Raw genomic sequence first — 27,808 nt, forward strand, 5'->3', positions numbered from 1 at the left:
TTTCAATATCACATTTGGAAAAAGTATTAAAAAATTATGGTAGATTTTCAGATAGTTCAAACGCTCCAACAGAATAAAATAGAGGCATGAAAGCTCCTGTTTTTTTGTACCGACAAATGTGTGTAATTGGAGCTAAAGTAAATGTCCAGCTTCAAACATCAAACTTGATGCAAGTGTGTTATGCACATAATTATGCTATGCCTGAATTTCCTTTATCTTTCACACCTGTTGATTGATCTACAGCTGAATGCTTTTCAGCTCATTATAATGACTCTACCCCAGTGTAAAGGAATCACATACAGGAACTTCCTATAAATGCACTGGTTCAAAACAACTGTAAAATTAAATCTAGATTTCAGGCATAGCAGCAAACAAAGCCATTTTGCAGGTATTTTGATGCTTTTTTGATGTTTATCTTGACTGAAACCTGCACTGGATTTTCTGGCCATGATTTTATGGGGTCCCAGGGAAGCGTGCTGGGAAGCAGGGGAGTGGGCAAAAAATCAGGTGGGAAGTGGGCAGGTGGCGTGCCCATCACCTTCCCGTTGACTCGCGTAAAATACCAGTGGTGGGGAAGGTGGCAAATGGCCCTTAGGCCAGTTGAGGCCCTTAAGTGGCCAATTAAGGGTGGGTGGACCCTCTACCATGTGGGGAGACCACCAGGAATACCCTGGTGGTATCCCTGTGGGCTAGGTGTGGCTCATCCGATCGGAAGCCCTGTGACCCCTGGAGGGCCCCCCTGAACCCCTCGTCACAAAGCCACCCCTCTGCCTTCATGATCGACTAACCACTCCGCTTCACCTGGGCCTGCCTGATTGGCCCTTGTGAGCCCCAACTTCACTTACCTGCACTCCAGGCCTCCTCCATCATGGCTAATCAGGAAGTGCTGCAGTGCCAGCAGTATCCACCGCTCCCTGTGGTGTTGCTGGAATTGAAGAACCGCCGACCCTCCAATTGACTGGCAACTTTAGGGGGAGAGACCTTGGCCTTTAAAGGGATAGAAGCTCTAGCTGCAGGTAGTTAATTGCCTGATGAACGTAAAATGCAATTGGGGCTTCCATGGCTGGCCGAGGCAGGGTTGCCGCTAAATTTCCAGCCAGTGGCTGGGGCCACAGCTGCCCAATGAAATGCCAGCCTCCTTTTTGAATGCATTTTGATGGCTTCAGTAAGGGTCACATTAAAAATGGAAAAAAATCACGATTGGATGTTCTTGAACATGCTGCACCAAATGTGCATGAGTAATGGTTAGATGGCTTGGAAATTAATTTTGACACCCGAAGTTCATGTGAGTTCCACACTTTCTAATTGTTTGTGCTGATTCCTGCTAATTTGAGTCAGTATTTCTGTGCTGGTGTATGCTGATAAGATTGGCAGGAAATTTAGATGGAAATTGACATGAGCAAAATGGGCGCACGATTATACCCCCACAGGAACCCCATAGTCTTTGCAGCATCCTAATTATTGTGTAAGTATGAACTTAACTAACTTGGAGGGAGAAATTTGTTTGTGCACCACTGTTTCTAGCAGAGCTACAAAGACTATGTCAATTTCTTGGGGGCAGACAGTGCCACAGACCTCTACCTGCATGACCCGCACAGTGTTCCTCAATAATATCCATGAGGAAAGTTACATGGGTTTTGCAGATAGTGGCCCATTTTGCTGCCTACCCCCTGGGAAACATAAGTCTGTAAAGTGCTGCCGGAAGCAGCTTTATGCGACCAAATTTCACCCCATCGTTGTTTGCCTAATATACTAGACTGTGTCCTTAATGGGACACACACTCGCACTTCTGCAACAAAATAATACATTGGTTTGGATTTTACAGTCAGCGGCGATTTACACTTGCCCATAGACTTTCGATTAGTTTTTGCATAGGAGCTTTTGATAATTAGAAATTCATTTCAGCGCAGCACCTTCTATGAGGGATCTGTGACCTATGTGAGCAGGACGAACAATGGTTTGTCTCCTTAACAAATCAGAAGAATTCTTAATGAGCAATGTAGAGTATAAATCAGGAAGTGTAAGTTAGAATAGTTAATTCAATGTCAGTTCCGGTACAGAAAGTGAAATAGGAAGGGAAAGATACATGGGATTAAAAAAAAGAGGAAAAAGAAGAAGAAAGAAAAAGTTAAAAAATTTCTTGATGAAATCGCAAGCAATAATTAAAATCTGAAGGAATGAGATTCCATGCTTATAAAAGTTAGTTTTCAATACCAGAGAGGTTGTTTGGCTATAATTAAGACTTATCACACTATTAATATTCCACTTACACTGGAATTGACAAGCGCCAACTTCTCCTGGTGAGTTTAGTAGGCATCTAGCAAGTAAATACTGCAATGTCACATTGTTTCATGTATTCAGTGGCAAGTCACTCAACGAGAAGCTATTATTGTGTAGCATCCAGAGGAGCAGAGAGACTGAAATAGCAACTTCCTAATTTCTGTCTATAACTGTGAGTGTATGGATGCCAGAAGTTGGGGTTCGATTTATTCTTTATCAGTGAGCATCAATTGTCTCACTGTTCTTAATGTAAAATCTGGCTGTAGCATTTTACATGGCATTATGTTCCTGTCTTTATAAGATTTTTATTTGAAGAGTAGGGCATTCTCCCAGTGTCTAGGCTGACATGTTTGTTGGATCTTGCTGTTTACACAAGGCAGCTGGATTTGCATAACAGTGACTACAGTTGCACAAAAAGCGATTCAATCATTTTGAGTATGTGGCTATGTGAAGGTTATATTGGGCCCACATACTACCCACTTTTCAGTTGCTACCGAATCAAGGTTGGCCTCAATATGGTGGGTATGAAACCTGTGCCATACACAGTATCTTCAACTATGCTTGAAACAGGCATTTGGTTCCTTATTTGAATATGCGAAAGGTCTAATACTGGCTTCAGGTGCCTGCTGCAACTTTGGTTTGGGCAACCAACTCAAAGCATTGAATGAATTAAGAATGAATTACCTATCACAATTATTGTCACTTCCAGTCCCAAACTCCCTGACCACATATTCAAGTGCAACCTTACTTGTGAGAGTAACTTTTGTTTCTTAGAGTCATTACAGCATAAAAGGAGACCAATCAGCCCATCTCTGATTTTCACCCTATTCTTGTGCCTTCTAAGTTGACTCCTGGCCTGGCCTCCCATCTATTGTTTCTAAGTAGCTAATGTGTCTATCGTGCACCCCTAGTCTAACGATCCATCTCCTCTTGTCAGGTTCACGTTGTTCAGCGGCAGCTTTCTGTTTTTCTAGACTAGACTGGAAACTTTATACGCTGCTGGTAGACCCTAGATAACAACTCTACATAATTTCACTAATCACTTCCATTCCCCCCAGGCTACATTCACCCCAAATACTACAGTCCCACACCTCAAACTCCAATCGCTTGAATACTATCTGATTATAGACAGCACTTATTGGCTGCATTCAGAGCCCACACCACACCAATGTTGGCAAAAATGTGTCAACAGACTTTTACTCTTCATTACATGATTTAATAATTGTCTCTTCATAAAATATCATACCCTCCAACTTACAGTGAGCAACATCATACAAAGTTCACTCATATATTTACAAATCCCTCCCCTTTCAGTAAGAGAGTTTTATAAGAATGAAGAAACAGTACAAAATTAGTTACAGCAACTAGCAAAACAATTGCTGACTGCCACTGTGTAATCTAATCATTTTTGGGGCCTGGGGGAAAATCAATGCATCAGCTTTATTTTAAATATGATACATTATGATTATTCAAATATTGTAATTGTTATTTTTCTAATACGGTCTCATGCTGCTTCTCAGCAGTCAGCTACTGATTATTACTCATGATTACATTCTAATCAAGAATCCTTCTGCGTCAATTACTGTCAGAAATGTAACGACCAAAAGCACTAAAGAAAACCTTTCCACATTAAATATTATTAATGATAACAGCTATCCAGTGATAAATATAAGGTGAAAATTTCATCTCTGAATTTAGATGTTGATTGTAAATTGCTTAAACTTTATTCTTGTGCTTAATCTGAATTTCCTGAATGAGGATTTTACTTGCTAATAGGAACTTAAGAAATAGAAGCAGGGCTTGACCATCCAGCCCTTTGAGCCTGGTCTGCCATTCAAAAAGATCATGGCTGATCTTCTACATTAACTCCACTTTCCCACACTATCCCCATTTCACTTGATGCTCTTTTCTTATATGTAACGGGGCTAAGACATGCCACTATATTTTTATAAGAAATATATTTATCCTCATAGCTGAGTTCTAAAATTTTAATGTTGCAAAGTACTTATTTAGTACCTCAATCGTGCACTCTGCTTCCATATGTAATTCCCTTTTAGGTCCCTAATGACCTCTATTATTTTTACCTCGCTTTTACTATTTATATGCCTATAGAAATTCTTTGGATTCCCTTTTATGTTAGCTGCCAGTCTCTCCTTATACTCTCTCTTTGCTTCTCGTGTGTTTTTTCACTTCCCGTCTGAAAATCCTACATTCAGCCTGGTTCTCAACTGTATTATCAAGCTAACATCTGTCGTATGTACCCTTTTTCTGCTTCATATTACTCTTTCTTTCTTTCATCATCCAGGGCACTCTGGAGTGTTTTTCCCTATCTTCCCCCTTGTGGGAATGTACCTTGAATGTAGCCAAACTATCTCCTCATTAAAGACAGCCCGTTGTTCGTTTACAGTTTGCCAGCCTGTATTTGATTCCAATTTATCTGGGCCAGATCAATCCTCACCCTTTGAAGTTAGCCCTCCCACAAGTAATTATTTTTACTCTGAATTGCTACTTGTCCTAACCTAACCCATAGCTAACCTAAGCCTTAAGCTATCATCACTGTCCCCTGAATGTTCTTCTACTGACATTGATTCACTTGACTCACCTCATTCCCCAGAATCAGCCTCCTTCCTCATTGGATTAGAAACATACTGACCTGGGCCTGAATTTTCAGGATGGCAGGGGCTCGGACCCCACCACCCAAAGAGTTGGTGGGGGGAACACATCCCCAATGACTCCAGCAGCCCCAATGCCATATTACGCTCTAATGAGCGTGGATTGGCATAAGGAGGGACGGACTTCCGCACCCTCACTAGGAAGGAAGTGCCGCCTTGGCGATCTGATCAGCTGACAGCTCTGTAGCCCCTCCAGGTACAGTGCTCTAGTGGCCGGAAGAGGCACTGCAGGGAGTTGCCTGGCACTAAGTCCCAGAAACCCGAGGACAGATAAATGGCAGGGCTTCCAGGGCAGGGAGGGTAGGGAAGGCCTGGGTGTCATGAGGGGGGCAATTAGGTCTCGGGGGATAGGCCAGGGGTGAGGAGGGAGATCCGGAGGTCACCGGTCCTTAAGGGGAGGGCGTGGGCAGTCAGAAAAGGTCTTTTGATGGAGCCCGCCCCGCCACCTTCCCACCTGAGATCGCACTTACTTTATTTTCATGCTTCCACCCCTAAGCAGCCATCCGCCCGCCACCCTAAAAATTGAGGCTGGGCAGAAAAGGCCCTTCAGTGGCTTTAATTGGGGCAAGGGTGGGCTTCCAGTCCAAGGTCCTGGCCACCGCCCCCCCCCTTTAAAATTGGTACCAGGAGGGAAGGAACCTGGAGGGAATCCCGTCCTTGTAATTTCACACTTACCCCTGCCTCAGAACTCACCGGGGTGGAGGTGTGGTGGTGGAGAGCATAAAATTTTGAACTTGGAAAATTCTCCTGTACTGGAGAAATTAAGGCCCGGTGACCTCTGGACCTCCCTCCCCACCCCTGGCCTATCCCCCGAGACCTAATTGCCTCCCTCCTGAAACCCAGGCCTTCCCTACCTTCCCTGCCCTGGAACCCCTGCCACTTACCTGTCCTCCAGTTCCAGGGACTTCGTGCCAGGCAGCTCCCTGCCGTGCCTCTGCCAGCCACTACAGCACTGTGCCTGGAGGGACTAGAGAGCTGTCACTGGAAACTTTTGCCTCTCTCTGCCCTTTACGCTATGAATATTCTAGTCAATAATAAAAGTCTCCCATTCTAACTGCTCAATAATTCATGCACATCTCTAATTTTCCTGCAAATTTGTTCCTTTGTATCTTACCTACTAGTTGCTGGCCCACAGAATACAGACAGCCAATGTCAACAAACACCATGTATAGGTATTTCTTTAGCTCATGGGAATCTTTTTGAGTTTATTTTTATTCTTTCATAGGTTGTTGACAAGGCCATATGAGATGGAAAAGCTTATAATGGGATGCCAATTTTGACCTTCCATTCAATGTTCTCCTGAGATGCCAAGTGGAGAACTCAGCTGCCTCCTGCAAACATAACTTAGTGGGCAGGTTGATGCGATGTGTTCCATGGTCTGGGACTCATGGCCACTATGGGTCTTCAGGTCATCTCTCATCTTCCACTTGTGGAGCAGATGGCCACATTGTTTATGTCTTGTGCATTTTCGTTTGAGTCCCATCCAATTAGTTTGAGAGAGATTGAAGCCAGAGACCTCTGCTGCTGGGTCAGTGATGAGGTGTTGTTTCTTTAGACTACACATGTTCCGCTATTCTGTCCATCCTGTTATGTGATACCAGCTACATGAACATTAGCTGCTGCTTTTCATATTGGCTTCACAATTTTTACATTGAACCGAATGAGATAATAGCGACAATTTTCCAAATGTGCTCCTGCTCTCATTAGCAGCTACTTGACTCACTTCCTTTTCTTGTTAAGCCAGAAATGCTAATCTAGCAAATAACTCTAGATTCTAAAAGGACTTCTAAAAGGTATTGTCCTATTGTTCTCTTTTTCTCTCTGAATTATCAAGAGTCTCTCCTCTCTCATGAACACATTTTTTGCTTTTTTTTTTAACCTCCTTTGGCATAAAATTCTTTGTCCCCAGGTGGGCCCGAATTCTGCCATTCTGGATACTGGTACACTGCTTTATTCTCACCATGTCACCAGCCAGGGAGCCAGATAGTCTCTGAGAGGTTGGGAATGCTTGAACTCCACCCTGTCTGATGATGCTCTGCTCCCTACAAGGCCAACAGGAACTCTGACATTAGGCTAGAGTCTGGTGTATCCATGCCCTGGTCTGATTTCTGGCCTTTCAGGAAAATTCCCACCAGAATTAAGATGGAAGTGCACAGAACTTTTCTGTAGATATGTTCTTTACCCTTGCCTAGCCTGCAGGTCTGTGACAGGCGGGAAGTTAAAATCACCCAAGTTGCTTAACTGCCCTGGAGCTGCTGTGAGCTGACCAGTTTTGATTTTCACCTGTCCACCTAGCTGTCATGAGCAGGCAGCAAGGAGATGGTGGAGTCCTTTTTAACATACAAATAGTGGGTCCCGATGACTCAGATGTCATTGAGTCCAACCACAGTTTCCAGTAGACAATGTGAAGTGGCAGTGAGTTTCCTGGCAGAAAGAGGATCATGGCCAGAAGAGGCTAATTTGTTTTCAGCATTCCTAATTGGGCCAGGAGGAGTAGAAGTGCTTCCACAAAGAAAGCATAAACCTTCTCTGCTGTGAATTGCAATTCACTCCCGATCATGGGACTGCTGATCTCACTACTTATTAACAGTCAGCCTCTGGACCCTGCAATTTCCATTGACTTTTTGTCTGAAATGGCTGGTGGGTCTGGTGGTGGGAGTTAACTGAGGCACAGATTTTAAAATAACCCGAGCCTCATTTCTGCAGCCATGGGTGAGTTTCTAACTTGCATTGCTATTCACCCACCAAAAACCGGCCCGGAATTAAAATTGGGTCTTTTATCTCTTACCATCTCATTGCTTCTTTCTTTTGCTTTCTACCGCTATTTTCTAACTATTCACTGCAGTTAGACCTTTTGCTTGTATTCCAATAGCTTCATTAGTCCATTCTTCCTCACGGCTGAACCCTAGACTTCCTGCTTGTATAGGCACCACAGCCACATCTTTCTAGTCGTATCCTTCTTCACATGTCCAGCGTGTAATAAAGGAAACAATCATTACAGTTTTGTTTTTTAACCAAGCACCTAACTCTTTGTAGTTTGTCCATGCAAGACACCAACAACCTCCATTTATAAAGCTCCTTTAATGGAGAAACATACCACCATGTGCTCCACAGACACATAATCAAAAAATTGAATGTTGAGACAAAGAAGCAGATATCAGGCAGATAAGAGGCTGAAAGATCGAATAGCTCAGGATAAAATCACTAATTCAAACAAGGAATATCCACGAAAGCAAAGTAAATAATCAAATAAACATATCAGTACAGTTCCAAATTTCTCCCAGGATAATTAAAATGTTTTTTTTAGTTCAACATCACAAATGCTTTGCCATGTTCTATTTCCAGGGTTTCCGATAAACTGGACTCTGGGTGCCAGGGAGTCCCTTTCCACCATTATGATTCAGATACATAGTTCCCAATGAACGAAAAATGAAGAGCAATGTGATCCCATTATGTCATTAAGCGTCCTTCCGTGTCAAAGTGTGAATTTTGATACAGTGTTGATTTCCAAGCAGAATGGTTTCTGAAGGTAATATTTGCAGGTAACATCTTTTTCTCACAGCGCAAACAGACTAACATTGTCTGAGAAATTAATTGAGCCAACTTTACTACAATAGGATTTTGGCTTCAAATGATTCATATAAATAGCCAGAAGTTGTTCTTTTCAAGCAGGTACATTTGCCTTCACTTACAGCCTCATCAAGATATTAGGGAGCTGAAAAGAATCAGCAACCAACAAAATACTGTTTGAATTTACCAGCATACCAAGCTAAAACTTCATTAAAAAATAAATGCAGGGATTGATTGTGGAGTTCAAGCTCAATGATAATAGGGCTGCTGTACATAATGTGAACAGCATGCAAATTGTATGATGACTTGACCTTATTTAAGCTAATGAAGTGAGGGAAATGGAATAATTATAAATACATTTCTTGCACACATTGGCCTAGTCTTTGAGGCTACAAGTAGTGTGAATGAGATATCTTGTGTTATCAAGCAATGATTAAATTCAAGTGTCTGTGCAGGAGGGCAACAACTCTCACATTTTAAAAGGTTTCAGATATATTATGTATATATACTTTTCAGCCTTCCAAAGCCTGTCTCACATGGAAAAGCAAGGAATGGCAAACCCAATATGAGTCTGAAGGCAAGCAGCAGAATGACACATCACCCAGTGCTAGTTTGATGGCTATCAAAGTGGATATACTACTGCTTGAGGTGGTGACTAAGGTGGAATTCTATGGAACCCCTACCCCACCTCCTCCCCCAAAAATAGCAGTGCACCCTGTCTGGCAGTTAATGGAATCAGGTTCATCACAATGTATCTTCAGTGTTTGGATAAACTGCAAAAGAGGACGAAATTCCTATGGTGTTACCCCAATCTCTCGCTATGGCTTCGGTGGATGACTCATGCAACTCCTGAGGAAAAGGAGGAGAGTAGCTAATGGTTGGTCCCTTAGAGGGAGAGAAAGGAAAAATTATCATGGGAAATGAGGAAATGGTAGAGACATCAAATAAATATTTTGTGCCTGTCTTCACCGTAAGAGACATAAATTACATACCAGAAATAAAGAGCAACCAAGGGGCTAATAAGAGTGAGGAAGTTAAGGTCAATAATATCAGCAAAGAAAAAGTGCTGCAACAATTCTGTGATTCACCTTATATAAGCATCCTCTGGTTCTCAACCCTTCTGTCAATGGGACTTTTTTCCTCTATCTGCTCTGTCCAGACCCCTCATGTTTTTGAACACCTTTATCAAATATTTTCTCAACCTTCTCATCACCAAGGAGAAGAGTCCCAGCTTCTCCAATCTATCCATGTAACTCATCCCTGGAACAATTCTCAATAAATTGTACCCTTCATTTTATATTGCCTCTCCTCATCCCTCCAACCAAAATAAATCACTTCACACATCTCTGCATTAAATTTAATCTGCCATGTGTCCCCCCATTCCACCAGCCTGTCTATCTCTGCTTGAAGTCTATTACTATCTGTCTCACAGTTCGGAATACATAATTCTGTGTCATCAACACATTTTGAAATTATGCTCTGCATGCCCATGTCTAGTCCTATTGCTGCATTACCATGTTGCCTGTAAATATTTGTTTCCAATTTATCTGGAGCAGATTCATTCTCACACCACTGAATAAGTATGTATTTTTACTCTGAATTGCTCTTTGTTCTTTTCCATAGTTAACCTAAACCTTAAGATACTATCATCATTGTTCCTTAAATGTTCGCCTATTGACACTTAATCCACTTGACCTACCTTATTGCTCAGAGCCAGATCCAGCAATGCCTCCTCATGTGACTGGAAATATAATTGTCAAGAAAATTCACATGAACACACATCAGAAAATTTTCCCCCTCTCTGCCCTTTACACTATTCCTATCCCAGCTTATTACGATAATTGAAATACCCTGTTACCACTAGTCTATAGTTCTTTCACTTCAGTAATTTCCCTACAACTTTGTTCTATATCTTTCACACTGGTTTGTAGATTATAGAATACACTCACTAATGTAGTAGTTTCTTACATCTAACCAAATAGATTCAGTCAGTGACCCCTCTAAGACATGCATTCTCTCTAGCACCGTAATCTTCTTAATCAATGCTGCCTCACCTAATTTTTTTCCCTCCCCTATCGTTTCTGAACCCCTTGTATCCAGGAATATTTTTTAAGCCAGTCCTCTTCACCAATGACATCCTATTCTCATGTGACTACCTGTGCCTAGAGCTCACCAACATTACTTACCATACTTTGTGTGTTTGCTTACATGCACTGTAGACCTAGTTTAGACCTTATTCTATTCTCTCTTACTCTGACTGCATCATGTCTTACTATTTCTTACTCTAGTGCCATGTCTATATTCTTTTGAAATTGAACACTATCCTCCTTGCAGCCCACAATACATCTAAGCTTTGTGTCATCTACAAATTTTGAAATTGTGCCCTGTGCACCAAGATTCAGATCATTAATACAGATCAAGATAAGCAGGGATCCTAACACCAAGCTCTGGAAAACTCCACAATAAACCTTCCTCCAGGCCGAAAGACAACTGCTACTTCACCCTGTTTCCTGTCACTCAGCCAATTTCATATTCATGCTGCTATTGCCCTTTTTATTCCATGAGCTCTAACTTTGCTTACAAGTCTGCTGTGTGACACTCCATTAAATGCCTTTTGGAAGTCCAAATAGACTACACCAACAGCATTACCCCATTTATCCACTCTGATTTATCATCAAAAAATGCATGCAGGTTAGTTAAGAATGACTTTCCTTAACAAACCCATGCTCGCTTTTCTTAGTTAGCCCACATTTACCCAAGTGACTATTAATTTTGTATAGGATCATTGGTTCTAAAAGCTTCCTCTCTACTGTGGTTAAACTTGTTTGCCTATAGTTGCAGGGCTTATCTTTACTTTTTTTGAACAAGGATGTAACATTTGCAATTCTCCAGTCCTCTGGCACAACCCCTGTACCTAAGTAAGATTGGAAAATTATGGCTAGTGCCTCTACAATTTCCACCCTTACTTCCCTCAGTATCTTTGGATGCATCTCATCTGGTCATGGTGCCTTATCAAGTTTAGGTGCAGTCAACTATTTAATATCTCCTCCTAATCAATTTTAAACCCATCAAGAATCTGAACTACCCCCTCTTTCATCATGACCCGAGCAGCATCTTCTTCCTTGGTAAAGACAGATGCAAAGTGTTCATTTAGTACCTCAACCATGCCCCCTGCCTCCGTGTATAAATCACCTTTTTTGCCCCTAATCAGTCAGACTCCTCCTTTTACCATTCTTTTACTATTAAATAAATGTGTGTGTAGAAGACATTTGAATCCCCTTTTATGTTAACTGCCAGTCTCTTCTCATACTCTCTCTTTGCTTCTCATATTGCTTTACAATTCCCCTCTGAACCTTCTGTATTGAGCCTGATTCTCTCAATTGTATTATCCATCTGACATCTGTCATAAGTACATTTTTTCTGTTCCATCTTACTCTCTATGTTTTTCATTAGCCCTGGAGCTCTGGATTTGTTTGCCCTCCCCCTTTCCTTCTCACCAGAACATACCATGACTGTGCCCAAACAATCTCTTCTTAAAAGGCAGCCCATTGTTCATTTGCAATGCCTTAACAATACACTTAGAAAAGCATCGTATGATTAGAACAAATCAACATGGTTTTATTAAAGGAAAATCCTGTTTGACAAATTTATTAGAGTTTTTTGAGTATGTAACTAGCAGTGTAGATAACGGGGAATCAGTAGATGTAGTGTACCTGGATTTCCAAAAGGCATTCGATAAGGTGTAGCACCAAAGGGCCATACGCAAGATAAGGACTCATGGAGTTGGTGGAAATATATTAGCATGGATAGATGATTGTTTAACAATAGACAACAGAAAGTAGGCATAAATGGGGCTTTTTCAAGTTGGCAGGCAGTGAATAGTGGAGTTACACAAGGATCTGTTCCTAGGCCTCAGCTATTTACAATCTATATTAATGACTTCGATGAAGTGACAGAGAGTAATGTATCTAAGTTTGCTGATGATACCAAGCTAGGTGGAAAGGTAAATTGTGTCGAGGACACAGAGGCTACAAAGAAATATAGACATGTTAGGTGAGTGGTCAATGAGATGGCAGATGGAGTAAAATATAGGGAAATGAGAAGCTATTCACTTTGGTCATAAGAATAAAAAAGCAGAACATTTTTTAAAAGGTGAGTAACTTGTAAGGGCTGACGTTCAAAGAGTTTTGTGCAATTAGGAAGGCAAAATGCATGTTGGCCTTTATTGCAAGGGGATTGGAGTGCAAGAATAAGGAAGTCTTGCTACAGTTGTAAAAGGTTTTGGTGAGACTACATCTGGAACACTGTATGCAGTTTTGGTCTCCACATTTAATAAAGGATACACTTGCATTGGACGCAGTACAATGAATGTTCACTAAATTGGTCCCTGGGATGAGAAGGTTGTCCTATGATGTGAGGCTGAGTAAATTGGGCTTATATTCTCTGGAGTTTAGAAGAATGAGAAGTGATCTCATTGAAGCCTACAAAACTCTGAAGGGGTTTGATAGGGTGGACGCTGAGAGATTGTTTCTGCTGGTTGGGGAATCTAAAACGTGGGGGGGCACAATCTCAGGATCAGGGGCCATTCATTTAGGACTGAGATGAGGAAAAATTACTTCACTCAAAGGGTCTTGAATCTTTGGAATTCTCTACCATAGAGGGTTGTGGATGCTTCGTCGCTGAATACATTTAAGGCTGGGATAGACAGATTTTTCATCTTTCAGGGAATCAAGGGATATGGGGAGTGGGTGGGAAAATTGAGCTTAAGATCAAGGTCAGCCATGATCATATTGAATGACGGAACAGGCTCGATGGCCCATGAGGTCCACTCCTGCTCCTATTTCTTGTGTTCTTGTGTACAGTTTTTCCTACCAAAATTTGATTCCAATTTATCTGGGCCAGATCCATTTTCACACCACTGAAGTTGGCTCTCCTCCAATTAATTATTCTAACTCTGGATTGCTCCTTATCCTTCTCCATAGCCAACCTAAACCTTATGAAACAATGATTTGTCCCCTAAATGTTTTCTGACTGAAATTAATCCACTTGGCCTAACTCATTCCCAAGAACCAGGTCCAGCAATCCCTCCTTTCTCATTGGACTGGAAACACACTGATGTGGAAAGTTCTCCTTGAACACACTCTAGGAACTCTTGCCCCTATCTGCCCTTTACACGACTACTATCCCAATCTATGGTTAGACCATTAAAGTCCCCCATTATAACTACTCTATAATTCTTGCAATTTTCTGTAATTGTTATGCACATTTGTTTCTCCACATCTTTTCCACCAGAGGTTACACTGGTGGCCTGTAGAGTACTCTGAGCAATGTAATTGTCCCTTTTCTTGTTCTTTAGCTCTGGCTATTTACTAAAGGGAAAAATTGTCAAGGACGTACTCAGCCATCACAGTTCACAGGACAACAATGGGAGCACTCTGAAAGAAGCCTATGAAAATTCTAATGCTGATTTTGCTGATCTTCTGACAAAGTTATGCTAAGAGACAGAGACAGCCCCAATGAAATTCAGGGTCATTGTATGTGCAACTCAGTGGCCTAGAAAGGACTACAAGCTAGCATAAATTAGATACAGGAAATGATCCTTGCTCTTAAATGGATGGGCCCATATTGGGCTGTGGGCCTCAATTTATTTGAACTATGGACAGTGCCGTCATCTACCCCCAACCCTCCCCCGTCAGCTGATGAATCAGTACTCCACCATGTTGAACACCACTTGGAGGAAGCACTAGAGTGGCAAGGGCACAGAACTTACTCTGGTTGGGGGACTTCAATGCCTATCAGCAAGAGTGGCTCATTAGCACCAGTACAGACTAAGCTGGCCGATTCCTATATGACATAGCTGCTAGACTGTGTCTGTGACAGGTGGTGAGGGAACCAACAAGAGGGAAAGCATACATGACCTTATCCTCACCAACCTGCCTGCCACAGATGCATCTGTCCATGACAGTATCGGTAGAAGTGACCGCCTCACAATCGTTGTGGAGATAAAGTCCCGCCTTCACATTGAGCATACCCTCCATCATGTTGTGTGGCCCTACCACCATGCTAAATGGGATAGATTTCAAACAGATCTAGCAACTCAAGACTGGACAGCCATGAGGCGCTGTGGGCCATCAGCAGCAGCAGAATTGTACTCAACCACAATCTGTAACCTCATGGCCCAGCATATCCCTCACTCTACCATCACCACCAGGCCAGAGAATCAGTGCAGGAGGGCATGTTAGGAGCAGCACCAGGCATATCTAAAAATGAGGTGTCAACCTGGTGAAGCTACAACACAGGACTACTTGCGTGCCAAACAGCATCAGCAGCAAGTGATAGACAGAGCTAAGCGATTCTACAATCAACAGATCAGATCTAAGCTCTGCAGCCCTGCCACATCCAGTCATGAATGGTGGTGGACAATTAAACAACTCACTAGAGGAGGAGGCTCCACAAATATCCCCATCCTCAATGATGGGGAGCCCAACACATCAGTGCGAAAGATAAGACTGAAGCATTTGCAAAAATCTTTAGCCAGAAGTGCCAGGTGGATGATCCATCTTGGCCTCCTCTGGAGGTCCCCAGCATCACAAATGTCAGTCTTCAGCCAATTTGATTCACTCCACATGATGCCAAGAAATGGCTGAAGGCACTGGATACTGCAAAGGTTATGGGCCCTGACAATATTCCAACAATATTACTGAAGACTTGTGCTCCAGAACTTACAGCACGCCTAGCCAAGCTGTTCCAGTACAGTTACAACACTGGCATCTACCCGGAAATGTGGAAAGTTGCCCACGTATTTCCTGTACACAAAAAGCAGGACAAATCTAACCCAGCCAATAACCACCCCATCAGTCTACTCTCCATCATCAGTAAAGTGATGGAAGGGGTCATCAACAGTGCTATCAAGCAGCACTTGCTTAGCAATAACCTGCTCACTGACGCTTAGGTTGGTTTCCATCAGAGCCGCTCAGCTCTTGACCTCATTATAGCCTTAGTTCAAACATGAACAAAAGAGCTGAACTCCAGAGGTGAGGTGAGAGTCACTGCCCTTGACATCAAGGCAGCATTTGACCGCATTTGGCATCAAGGAGTCCTAGCAAAACTGGAGACAATAGGAATCAGGGGGAAAACTCTCCACCGGTTGGAGTCATACCTAGCACAAAGGAAGATGGCTGTGGTTGTTGAAAGGCAATCATCTCAGTTCCAGGACATCACTGCAGGAGTTCCTCAGGGTAGTGTCCTAGGGCCAAGCATCTTCAGCTGCTTCATTAATGACCTTCCTTTCATCACAAGTCAGGAGTGTGATGGAATACTCTCCACTTGCCTGGGTGAGTGCAGGTGCAACAACACTCAAGAAGCTTGCCACCATCCAGGACAAAGCAACCTGTTTGATTAGCAGCCCATCCACAAACATTCACTCTCTCCACCACTGATGTACAGTAGTAGCAGTGTGTACCATCTACAAAATGCACTGCAGGTACTCACCAAGCCTCCTTAGACAGCACCTTCCAAACCCATGACCACTACCATCTAGAAGGACAAGGGCAGCAGATACCTGGGAACACAACACCAACTCCAAGGCACTCACCATGCTGACTTGGGAATATATCGCTGTTCCTTCACTGTTGCTGGGTCAAAATCCTGGAACTTCCTCCCTAACAGCACTGTGGGGTGTACCTACACCACATGGACTGCAGCAGTTCAAGAAGGCAGCTCACCACCACATTCGCAAGGGCAATTAGGGATGGGCAATAAATGCTGGCCTAGCCAGCGAAGCTCACATCCCGTGAATGAATAATAAAAAGTAGTTGGTTGTCCCAGGAAGCTTGCTGGCAAAGTGGTTTCAAATTTCAGGCTGCTACATTGTCAGCAGCAGATCAGGTAAATGCTTAACAGAGAAGCCAATTGGGAAAGAAGGTGATCAAGAGGAGGTGAGGGGGTGGAGTACAAGGGTCTACACGATTGTAATGCCATTGACAAGCACCTCCTGGGGGAGAATTTTCTGTATGTTGGGCGGGCTGGTTGGGAGCAGGCGTGGGTGGGCCCAGAGCTGATTACCGCCCATGATTGGCTGCGTGCCGCCATTTAACATGGGTCAGCCAATTAACACCTGCCCAGCATTCAGTGTTACCTGTGCGAGTGGGGGAGGAGGGAGATTCGGGGCCTGCGCTCTTTCACGCATGCACGTAGAAGAGAGCAGGAGATTAAGTACATAATAAAGGATTTTATATAATAAAGTTAAAAATTACTTAAACTTGTCCCCTCATGTGACAGTGTCACATGAGCTGGGACTTGCTCGTGAATTGTGCAAAAATTAATTAATAATTTTATAAAACCTTCAAGAAACCTCAGCCCGCCCGTGGATGAGGTTTTCTGAAAAACGCGAAGGCCGCTTGGGCTCTTCACCTGCCCACAACCTTAAGGTTGGACGGGCAGGGTTGATAACTACTTTAATTGATTTTTTAATGGTCTAATAGGCTGCTGACAATTCGGTGGGCGAGCAGCCGCCTCCAGCGCGCACCCGCCAACATAATATCTAAATGATGCACGCTCGACATCACCCCGGGTCATTTTATGTGTCGACGAGTTGGGCCCACCCCTGCATGCCAATGTCAAAATTCAGGCCCTGGTTCCATATTCAGTTAAGTTTTCTTTTTAAGACCTACCTTTTTGTTGATGTGCTTTAAAAACTGCTGCTTGGGTTACATCTATCACAGATTCACAGGGTGACTACAGCACAGAAGGAGGTCATTTGGCCCTTCATGACTGTGCTGGCTTTCTGAAAGAGCAATTTATGTAGTGTCACTCCCTGGTCTTCTCCCCTTAGCCCTGTACATTCTTTGTTTTCAGATAATAATTCAATTTCCTTTTAAATGCCTCAATTGAACCTGCCTCCACTATGCCCTCAGGCAGTGCATTCCAGATCGCAACCACTCGCTGCGAGAAAACGTTTTTCCAAATGTCTCAATTGCTTCTTTTTCCAATTAACTTAAATCTGTGCCCTCTTGTTCTCTATCCTTCCACCAATGGGAACAGTTTTTCTCTATCTACTCTGCCCAGGCCCCTCATGATTTTGTATATGTCTTGAATCTCCTCTCAACCTTCTATTCTCCAACAAAAACAGAACCAGCCTCTCCAATCTATCTACGTTACTGAAGTACTGGTAGACCTGATTTTCTCGAATGCAACCAGCCTGACAACTCAATATTGCACTAGGATGTTCAAACAGGTGTTCAGCCCCTCTTTTGTTTCTGCAAAGGGGCTAATAATTGCTTTTACAGCAGACTATGGCTGCCTGTCTTTTTGTGAATACCTATATAGGGGAGGCACACCCCTGCCTTGTAAAATCTGTGCGTTTCCTTCCTAACATATTAGAGGTTTAGACACCCATTTTCTCACCTGAAAATATTAGGTGACACCAACAAATGTCTAGAAGTATAAGGGATAAATAGTTTGCTGCATTTCAGCTTGGCAATGTTTAATGTAAGTGAATGAAAGCTTCCAACTTGTAGCTAACAATTCTGAGTGGAGAAGTAAAGGTCTGACAAATTGTTGAAAAATAGATTACCTTTTGAACTCAAGCACTTAGTTGCATGAAAACTGTCACTTGTTTAACAATTTCCAGGAATATTTTTTTGGTGCTCAATCATTGCTTGTAACATATCTTCTTCAGTTCTCTGCCTGAATGCAGGTCATTGGTGATTATTTGCCAACCACAGCAAAGTACAGTGATTTTTTTTCACTATGCGTAGGGCAAAGAGGCAGGTCCCAAGTCTACCTCAGCCAGAACAGGGATTGAATTCCATGTCGATGGCATTAATCTGATCCACACGCTTGCCATCTAGCCAATTGACCTAACCAGCCTCCACCTCTAGCACACATATAAATGAATCTAAGGATAATGGCAGGAGACACACTTTGTTTTGTGCTTTTTATTCTAAAGCCCTCTGGTTTGTTAAACTGTGCAAGAAATATTTTTTAAAGAGGGCTGATTCTAACTTCAATTATTTCTAAGTGCTGTCCTCTCAGTATGTTATTATGGGCAGGATCTTTAGGTTGGCAAGCGGGAGTGCAGGGCCCGCTCACCAACACGTAAAATGATGCGGGATGACGTTGGGCGGAACTCCCGACGTCACCCTGCGTCGTTTCAATTTTCAGGTCAGCGGGGGTGCAGCCGAGGCAGCTGTGCGCCAGCCGATCTGTCAACGGCCAATTAAGGCCATTAATAAAACAATTTAGGTAATTGACAGGGCTGCTCATCCAACCTTAAGGTTGACGGGCAGGTCGGGAGCCCTGGCGGGGTTAAGAAAAAACATGAAACCTCATCCACGGGCGGGATGAGGTTTCATGAGGGTTTTTAAATATTTAATAAAGTTTGAGTTAAAGTGATGGACATGTCCCAACTCATGTGACAGTGTCACATGAGGGGACATGTCAGGGAAATTTTTTAAACATTTACTTTAAAAGTTTTAATTCCGAGGCTATCTCCCTGAGGCAGCACTTAGCCTCAGGGAGATGAGTGCGCTTTTTCGTGCGCATGCATGAAAGAGCGCACCCCCGGCCGAGGGAATCTCCTCCCCGCCTGCACATGGAGCGCATAGCGCTTCCTTGAGGATGTCACGCTGGGCAGGCCTTAATTCGCCCGCCCACTTAAAATGGCGGCGCCGCCCCATCGGAGGCACGTCTGCCCGCGCCCGCTCCTACACTTCTCCCCCCAATGGGGGGAAAGTTTTTCCCTATATTTCACTATACCTTATTATTTAATGTGTAAGTAAATCTATTAGGTGCAGCCTGTAACCATTGCTCTAGTGGCAAGATACTTTCAATCTTTTGGAAAAAGTAGGGGAAAAGCAATTAGTATCCCAGATGAAAATCAGTAGTTCTAAGTGCGATTAGTGTGTACCTGTTTTTCCTGTGCCACGCTTTCACTTTTATGAGCATGAGTAAGGAAAAAAATCAAAACATGAGCTGGTTTGCACTCTAAGTAAAAAGCATCTGAAATGTGAACGATTCTATCAGAATGCTGCTGCACCTTCTTTTATTCAATGGGAGAAATTTGTTTAGTAACTGTTATGGGCAGGGGAGAGAGGCAAACTGAACTGCTTTATTTTCTCACGGTTTTTCCGATAAGCAGAGGTGTTTTAATTTTTGAAATTCCCCTAGGGTTAGATGAGAAGTATTGTTTATTCATAAATTCAAACCTGACGGATGGTTGTCACTACGATATATATATACACACGCATGCAGTAGATAGGAAAGAAAAGAGTTTTACAACTAGAAATAGCTTAAAACAAAGAAAAACCAAAGACAGCGACATTAATTCACGTAATGTCAGAGTCCAGAATGTCAGAGTCAGTGTGGGCTCCTTCACGTAGAAGTTAGGGTTCAGGTGGGTTCAGCCAGCTGAACGCAGGAGTTGCCGAATTCCTTTAAAATTGGTGATGACACAGCAATGTGAGGTTGATATGCAGAGACTTGGTCCGCTCTGCAGGTGATGGCGGGAATCTTCCAGAGAACTAGGCTCAGAGGAGGTATAGACTTGAGGCAGGCTTTGTCGTCTGCCTGGAATCCTGCTTTGGTATTGACAGGCTGGGTGGTAACAGCAGACTGCTCCGGGAGTCCAGGAATGTAGCATTAAAACTTTCCAAAGACCAAAGGAGCTTAGGTCACATGGTGTTGCCCATTGATTGTTTCAGGTTAACAATCAGTTCTATGGCCGGGATTTTCCATGCCCGCCGGCATCGGGCATGTTTGGCAGCGTGAGTGGACAATATGGCGTGATCGGTTTCACAATGGCGTGAAACCAGTTTGTGATCATCCGCTCAGCCCGCCGATGGTGGGCCACGTTCTCCGCCATCGGACGTCGGGAACCTCATTGTAAAACATCAGCATATCATTATTAGGCCTGGCCCCCTGCTGGATCATCCGCCCACATCGGCAGGAAAATTCGCCCATGTAGATCACGTCTTGACAACTGTGATGTGCAGAAGTCGGGACTTACCTGCCAGGGCTTCGCTCATCTCGTGGACATCCAAGGAGCAGGGGGTGAGGTTAGAGGTGGGGGATGAAGGTGTCAGGATGAGGTCAGGTTGGGAGACGGGGAGTGAAGGTGTCGGGTGGGAGAGAATGAGGGTGAGGGAGAACTGGGGGAGGAGGGGGTAAAGGGGGAAAAGATGGCAACTGGGGAGGTAGGTGTAAGGTGGGTGGAAGGTGCAAGGGAAGGACTGCAGAGAGAGGGGATGTCCAGAGGGAGGAAGGGGTGCGGAGAGGGGAGGGAATAAGGGTGGAGGAAGAAGTAAGAGTGGAGGAAGGAGTCAGGAAGGGGGAGGGAGTCCGGGGTGGGCGGGAGGACTTGGTGGGGCGGGGGGGATGTGTTCCAGGAGGAAGGTGTTCTGGGGTGGAAGGGATGCAAAGGAGGGAAGGGGTGAGAAGAGGGGAAAGGGTGCGGAGGGGCGAGGTGAACGTGCACGGGAGGGGTCAGATTGGTCCATGTCTGCTTCCTGGGGACTGAACTGAGTGTGGGCATGGTATGGAGAAAGGGTGAGAATGACCGAGGGCAGAGTGAGGCGGTAGGTTGGGAGGGTGAAGGTTCGACGGTAGCGATAGAAGGGATAGTGAGGGTAGTTGTTGGGTCCCGGAGGCAGACATGAACACTAAGGGTGGGAAGGAGGAGTGCAAGAAGGTGAATGTGGGTGGAGATGGGATTTTCGGGAAGGAAGGGAACGTGTATGTTCACCTGGACATCCCCGAGGGAAAAGAGTTGTGGCTGGTAGGCAACGGAGGAGAGGTGGAATGTGATGCTGGAAGTGGGGGTGGGGGGGGGTGCGGAGGGATGAGGGGGGATGGGGGGGGCATCAGTTGTGATGGGGGAGAGGAAATGGGTGACTCAGGGAGGGGAAAGGACAAGGGAGCAAAAGTAACTGATTAGTACCATGTTGTCCAAAAAGTGAAACGAGAGCTGTGGTGGACGAGATCATGTGCTGCATGGGAGTGTGATCAGTGGGTGGGCGGAGATTCAGGTCAGCTCAGATGGGCAACTGAAAGCGAACCCCTACAGGCAGCATTCAAAATGCTCAGGGCATTGAGGTGAGTGTGAAACTTGAAGAATCCGTGTGCATGGTAGAGTGCTTGCACGAGACTCAGAAAGGCCCTACCACATACACATTTTTCCCTCCAGAATCACTCATGGGCCGACTGCTCCCTCAGAGGTGATGGGTCTTCCAGGCTGCTTATTTCCACCTTTTCACTGGAGGAGGAATCCTCTAGGCTGCAGTTGAGGACATGGATGGGGCTGAGGGTGTTGGTCCCTTGGCAGAGCTCCCTGTGAACCGAAGTAGAGATAATTAGTGCATGATAGCACAGCCAAAAGCAGGAGAGAGAGAGCACTCACAGTTGCATTGAGGGATGGATGACGTGATGCAGGACTCTCAGCAGCGCCACACTCAGGGACCACATCCTCACCAGTCAGCATGATGGCACGCTCCTGAAAATGAGTGAGGGGCCTAATGTGTGTCACTCCGCCCCCAGTCTGCGACCTCTCCCTGCTGATGTGAGCAGGCTTCTCCTGCATGAAAAACAGATGGAGAGAGTGTGAGCAGAATACATGGCACTGCGTGGAATGTTTGTGTGGTGAGCGGAGTCATGGACAGGAATGAGAATGTGAGCTCGAGAGGATATGAACCTGATGGAGATGTGAGGGTGTATGTGAGAGTTAGTGATATTGTCCCTTGAGGTGTGAGATCCCTGTGTATGTGTGATGGGTTTGTGAGTGTGTGAGTTGAGAGTGATGAGAAGAGTGAGTTACCCTGGTGGAACTGGTGAGACCATTCATCCTTTTTCTCATTCATAGGATGTGGGCTTCGCTGGCTAGGCCAGCATTTATTGCCCATCCCTAGTTGCCCTTGAGAAGGTAGTGGTGAGCTGCTTTCTTGAACCGCTGCAGTCCATGTGGTATAGGAACACCCACCATGCTGTTAGGGAGGAAGTTCCAGGATTTTGACCCAGTGACAGTTAAGGCATGGCGATATATTCCCAAGTCAGGTGAGTGGCTTGGAGGGGAACTTCTAGGCGGTGGTGTTCCCATCTATCTGCTGCCCTTGTCCTTCTAGATGGTAATGGTTGTGGGTTTGGAAGGTGCTGCCGAAGGATCCTTGGTGAATTCCTGCAGTACATCTGTAGTGTTATTGGGTGGCTGTCCTCTTTTGCAGGACATTGGCACTGACCACTGCTGCCACCACATCCCAAGCCTGGTTGGTAAGGTCGCTGCCCATTCTGTGGCCAGAGTGGGGGTAGAGGACATCGCAGCGGGCATCCACGGCACCCAAAAGGTGTTCCAATGATGTGTCCCTAAACCAGGGGGCTGCAGTCTTCTTGCCTTTTGTGGACACCTTCCCTGCAGTAGTTGTGGCCTGAAAGTTCTAAGGTGTGTGCCCGTGGCTGCACTTTAAATATGGATCCCGGCATGATGAAGCGGCAAGGTGATGGCGGGCGGGCGAATGAGAACCCGCCCGCCATGGAAATGGCGTTGTTTTACCCACCTGCTTCCGCAGTTAGTGCAAATCTGGGATGATTCTGCCCTATGTCTCTGGTCAAAATCCATTGCTCACCTTAGGAAAGAGATGATGGCAATTAGCACCTCTGCAGCTAATCAATTTCAATGGCCCTCTCTTTGTTATAAGTCCAGGCTGGGGAGACATGCCACCTGCTGCTCCCTTGTTTTATTGATTGTAATGGGTCCACACAATGATAGGTGTGAGATTCCACCAGATGAAGGTTGAGCTTTGTCTTGAAATTATTGTTGGAACTTTCCAAAACAGTATACAACTTGCAAATCAAGTGACCTGTAGCAGCCATGTTTTTGATCCCGCAAAGTCCCCTTTTAAATAAGCAGAAAGTAAAGTTTGATTTAAACAGTTTATGATTTCTTTCATGTCTTATGGACATGACAATACAAACAACTAACATATCTCTACCAACACCCTTTTAACTGCAGTACTCAAATGCCGCACTTTGGCTCCAGGTGGGCTTATTGAGCCTGTAGTGGAGAATTGTGGCCCTGCTTTCCTGTCTTTTTTCCAGTAGTCTCCCCGGTCTTGGCTCCCTACTAGTGGGGGGAAATGCTCCAGAGAAGGCTGCAGCCCAGGAGCAGCTAGGGGAGCCACCTGTTGGAGTAATGATTGCCTGGGGTGGGGTCTGAATTTGGTTGGGGAGGTCCGATCCTGGCAGATAGAAGCAGGTAAACTTCAAGGGAAGCAATCCTACTCCTTTTAGCCCACAGGAAATGCTGGAAAAGTACTTATCCACATAGCAGTCCTTATCTACTAAGTGGGGTAGGGAGTCTGTGGTTTGGTGTGGGAAGACTGAGGAGGGGGGGAAGATGTTCCGGTGGGGAAGGGATTCCGGGAGGGAAGGGGTGCAAAGGTGGGAAGGGATGAGAAGAGGGGAAGGGGTGCGGAGGGGAGGTTGTGCAGGTGAACGTGCAAGTAGGGGTCGGATAGGTCCGTGTCTGCCTCCTGGTGAACGAACTGAGTGTGGGCGTGGTATGGAGGAAGGGTGAGAATGACCGAGGGCAGAGTGAGGCGGTAGGTTGGGAGGGTGAAGGTTCGACGGTAGCGATAGAAGGGATAGTGAGGGTGGTTGTTGGGTCCCGGAGGCAGACATGAACCCTGGGGGTGGGAAGGAAGGGGTCGGGTATCACCCTTTATCTACTGAGCTCCCCGAGGCGAGGAAACGTGGCTAGTTAGGGTTAAACCTGGAAACCAGATAAAATTTGAGACATGCAGTCTCCACGATGCGGTTTACTTGTTTGCGCAGCCCTGTGCCCCCAAACCCCCACCCAGGTGCCATCTCTGTTAAAACTGGAAGGGGGGTGTTGAAGGCTGGTTTGAGATTTTTAATGACTTTAGATCCAACCTGATCCAAATCCATTCTATTTTGAGAATTAAAATCCCCCCACTTGTTTCCTGGCTGAAGGGTGGGCAGGTGAATTGATCCCAGACCCCTGCTTTTAACATTGTTTAAAACCTAAAAGGAGTTTTAATCTCTTCTGATCCTCTCACCAGCCCTCTACCCAGTATGCTGTCCCAACTTGGCATCTCTACAAACTGCTGGCGCTGTTCATCTTGGCATTGCAGCTTCACCCACCTTTGCTTGACACAGTGGATTAGGATGAAAGCAGATTGTGTGCCACCTTGTTGCTCCATTTTTGATGATACATGTCTAACCAGATTTTTAAATAATTTGCCTGCATTAATGTTTCATTTTAAGTTACTTATTCAAATTTAAGCAATTGCCATGGTCATTATTTCTTTTAAATGAATAAAATCACAACCTTTCAGGGAACGAAAAGCTGCAGTAACAATACTCAGCAGATAGTCACTAAATTTAACCTGGTTGCTGATAGCCCAACAGTAAATGGCACATTCAATATCTTTTGATTAGCATATTGTTTCACACACTCACTTAACTGAAGCACTCCAGTGGTAAAATAGTCTCCATTGACATTTTACAATAGTGTAACAAACAAGTAGTCTGGATAACAAACTGTGCAGATGGTGCTCAGGTTCTGTCTGCGATTCCCAAATACTCAGCTACTGCTCTGCTCCAGGAATGAGCAGAACAGGCCATATGAGAAAACAAGGCAATCTGTTGTATTTGACAGAGGAAACACAGGCCAAGATGATTCAAGTCATTTCAGCATTCATTTTTAGTTACCAACTTCTAGGCTTGGTATGTGGAATAAAAGAATATGAAACAAAGGAGATGGAGGAAAAAGTATTGTAGGAAGCTGCTGACAGCTGTTGTTAAAGCACTGACATTTATCAGTGCGTATTGTTGGCACAAAGCTTTAATTCCCAACTATAGTTAGCTCTGACCTCTTTCGTGCTACTGTAGGGAGAGACCAAGTGGAGACCAGATGCCTCCTCAGGATGGAGGGAGTAATTAGAAAGAAAGCGATTCCCAGGCTGCACTTCTATACCTCCTGTCAGTCGGCTTGGAGCAGCATTGATGGAGGCCTGGGCATAGGCTTGTTGACCCACTTTCTGAGAGACAGGTGGTGTATGGTCCAGTGAGACCAGGGCAAATAAAAATGGGGAGAAAATTGGGATGACTGTGCTGCAAACCTATGATATTTAAATACGACTTCTCTAGTGCTGAGGTTGCCTTTTGCATTCTGTACTACAAGGAGAACTGCCATTCTAGTATTGACAGGTAAAGAAGAACACTTCCTTTGCCATCTCCAATTTGTTTTATACCTTGATTTAAAATTATTTAAAAAAGATATATAGACACAAGAATGTGAGTATTTATTGTGTCAACAACATTATGATGACTTTGTGTGGCAACACACTATTTGAAAATGGCTGATAACATTGAAAAGCACAGCACCAGTTCTTTTAGATGTTGGCAGCTTCAGATTTCTAGAGCTAAATCTAGGGTATGGGAATACCCAAATGTTAGCCTATAAGCACACATCAACCAGTTTGCTGCTTCTAGATTGTGCAGATCCAACCCAAGCCTTATGACCTTCTGATTATGATGTTTAAAGCTGAATATTTTGTGTTTATTTTTATATTTGAGTGTCTGTTTGACATCGAGCCCCACTCAACATCTCCTGTACTGCTTGCCAGAACCTGAACTGAAATTGAAACAAGTCAGAATCTCCCAACCCGAGGATTTTACATCTGCTTTTCAGCTTGGACAGGCTTAGGTACAACCCATTCCTTCTCTGTCAGTCACCACTTTGCCCCATTTACTATATTTTTTATGATTTTATTTGATGATTTTATTTCCATTTTCAATTTTCTTTATAATCTGGTTTAGTATCATAGTCCTGTTGATGATGAAACAGATTATGATATAGAAATAGCAATTGTGAGAGAGGGGGGGAATTACGAGGGCTGTATTGCAAAGTTCATACATAAATTAGAAATCTTCAAATGTTATAATTATTAACACTTTCTGCAATGCTGAGAGATGAAGATTATCAGCAAATGAGCAGGACTGAGAGGTAGGAAGTTAACATAAGAATGAAAAACGTTTCATTTATAAAGTAACTAATTACATCTCTTGGAAACACCCCAAACTGCAGCACATACAATGAATTACCTTGTGGTGTGGTGATATAATTGAATGTGGCAACCATTTTACGCACATCAGAGAACCACAAATAGCAATATGATGAATAACCAGTTAATCTATTGGGATATTACAGGGTTAGATTTTAAAGTATATTGCCACCTTCGTCACTTGCTTGTGTACATATAATATTATATTTGTTGGCTGTATCATAGCTACACATTAAGCATTTGTGTGATGCAGTGTTAACAATCAGAAACTGGGTGATGTAGAACTAACAATAGAGCTTTAGGTGTGTTCTAGCATGGAAGGAATTAAGGTCAGTTTGTCTTTGCTAAACATGAATGCAGTAAAATTCATAACATAAATGGGATTTTGTAATCTTTTAGAGATTTTAGTGTAATATATTTCACAAATTATGCATGCATTCTGTTTACTTTTTAACTGGCCATTACATTTCACTAATCTTCCTATTACACTATCAGAATGGGGGATTGTACTGATCTTGGTACTTTACCTGTGAGTTGCTAATGTAATTTGAACGGTGTGACATCTTTGACAAAATAAGGATTTTAGCATTTAATGCTCTTTGAGCTCACTTTATACTACCACTTAAAAATATATTTGAATACAGCTCAGATGTGGGATTTGAAGAAGAATTTCCAGATGCTGCACTGCACAGATAGAGTTGCAGCTACTAAATCTCTTGGTTAAATTGACAGTTACCTACTGAGCAGAGTTGCTAGGAGAGGGTGAATAATCATGACTTCACCATCAGCTATTACGTGTATTTCTTAAATAACAACCTGTGGCGCTCCATGATTTCTATTTTATCTAGATTTCTGTTTTTAAAGGTGATGTGGTTCTCTGCTGAGGTGTCTGATCTGTTTCTCTATTCTTTTCCCTGATTTGGGAAGATGTTATTTGTTCTTTTGTTGTTTGAATGTGGAACTGCACAGCCATTTACCAAGTATCTGTCTCTCTCCTTGAAAGAACTAAAGGCAGGCGATGGTAATGACCCAATTCTCCCTATTTCCTTCAGCCCTAATCTTCAAGTAGCTTCAACAGACATCAAAATTGTGGCCAATATCTAAATCTTTCAGATTTATTCCAAGAAAAGGATAATTGGGAGAATCTGAAAGATTGAATGCCGTTTTGCAAAGATCTCAAAGAAACCTGATGGATCTGCAGCTTTAATATCC

The 27,808-nt window shown here is 43.9% G+C and overlaps 1 protein-coding gene across 3 annotated transcripts in view; it reads left to right on the forward strand.

Moving 5' to 3' along the window:
* pde1a (phosphodiesterase 1A, calmodulin-dependent) overlaps positions 1-27,808 on the forward strand; it is a 628,668-nt gene that overhangs the window by 115,525 nt on the left and 485,335 nt on the right. The window lies entirely within an intron of this gene.

The sequence above is a fragment of the Cetorhinus maximus genome, chromosome 11 (assembly GCF_964194155.1).
Source record: "Cetorhinus maximus chromosome 11, sCetMax3.hap1.1, whole genome shotgun sequence".
Lineage (NCBI taxonomy): Eukaryota > Metazoa > Chordata > Chondrichthyes > Lamniformes > Cetorhinidae > Cetorhinus > Cetorhinus maximus.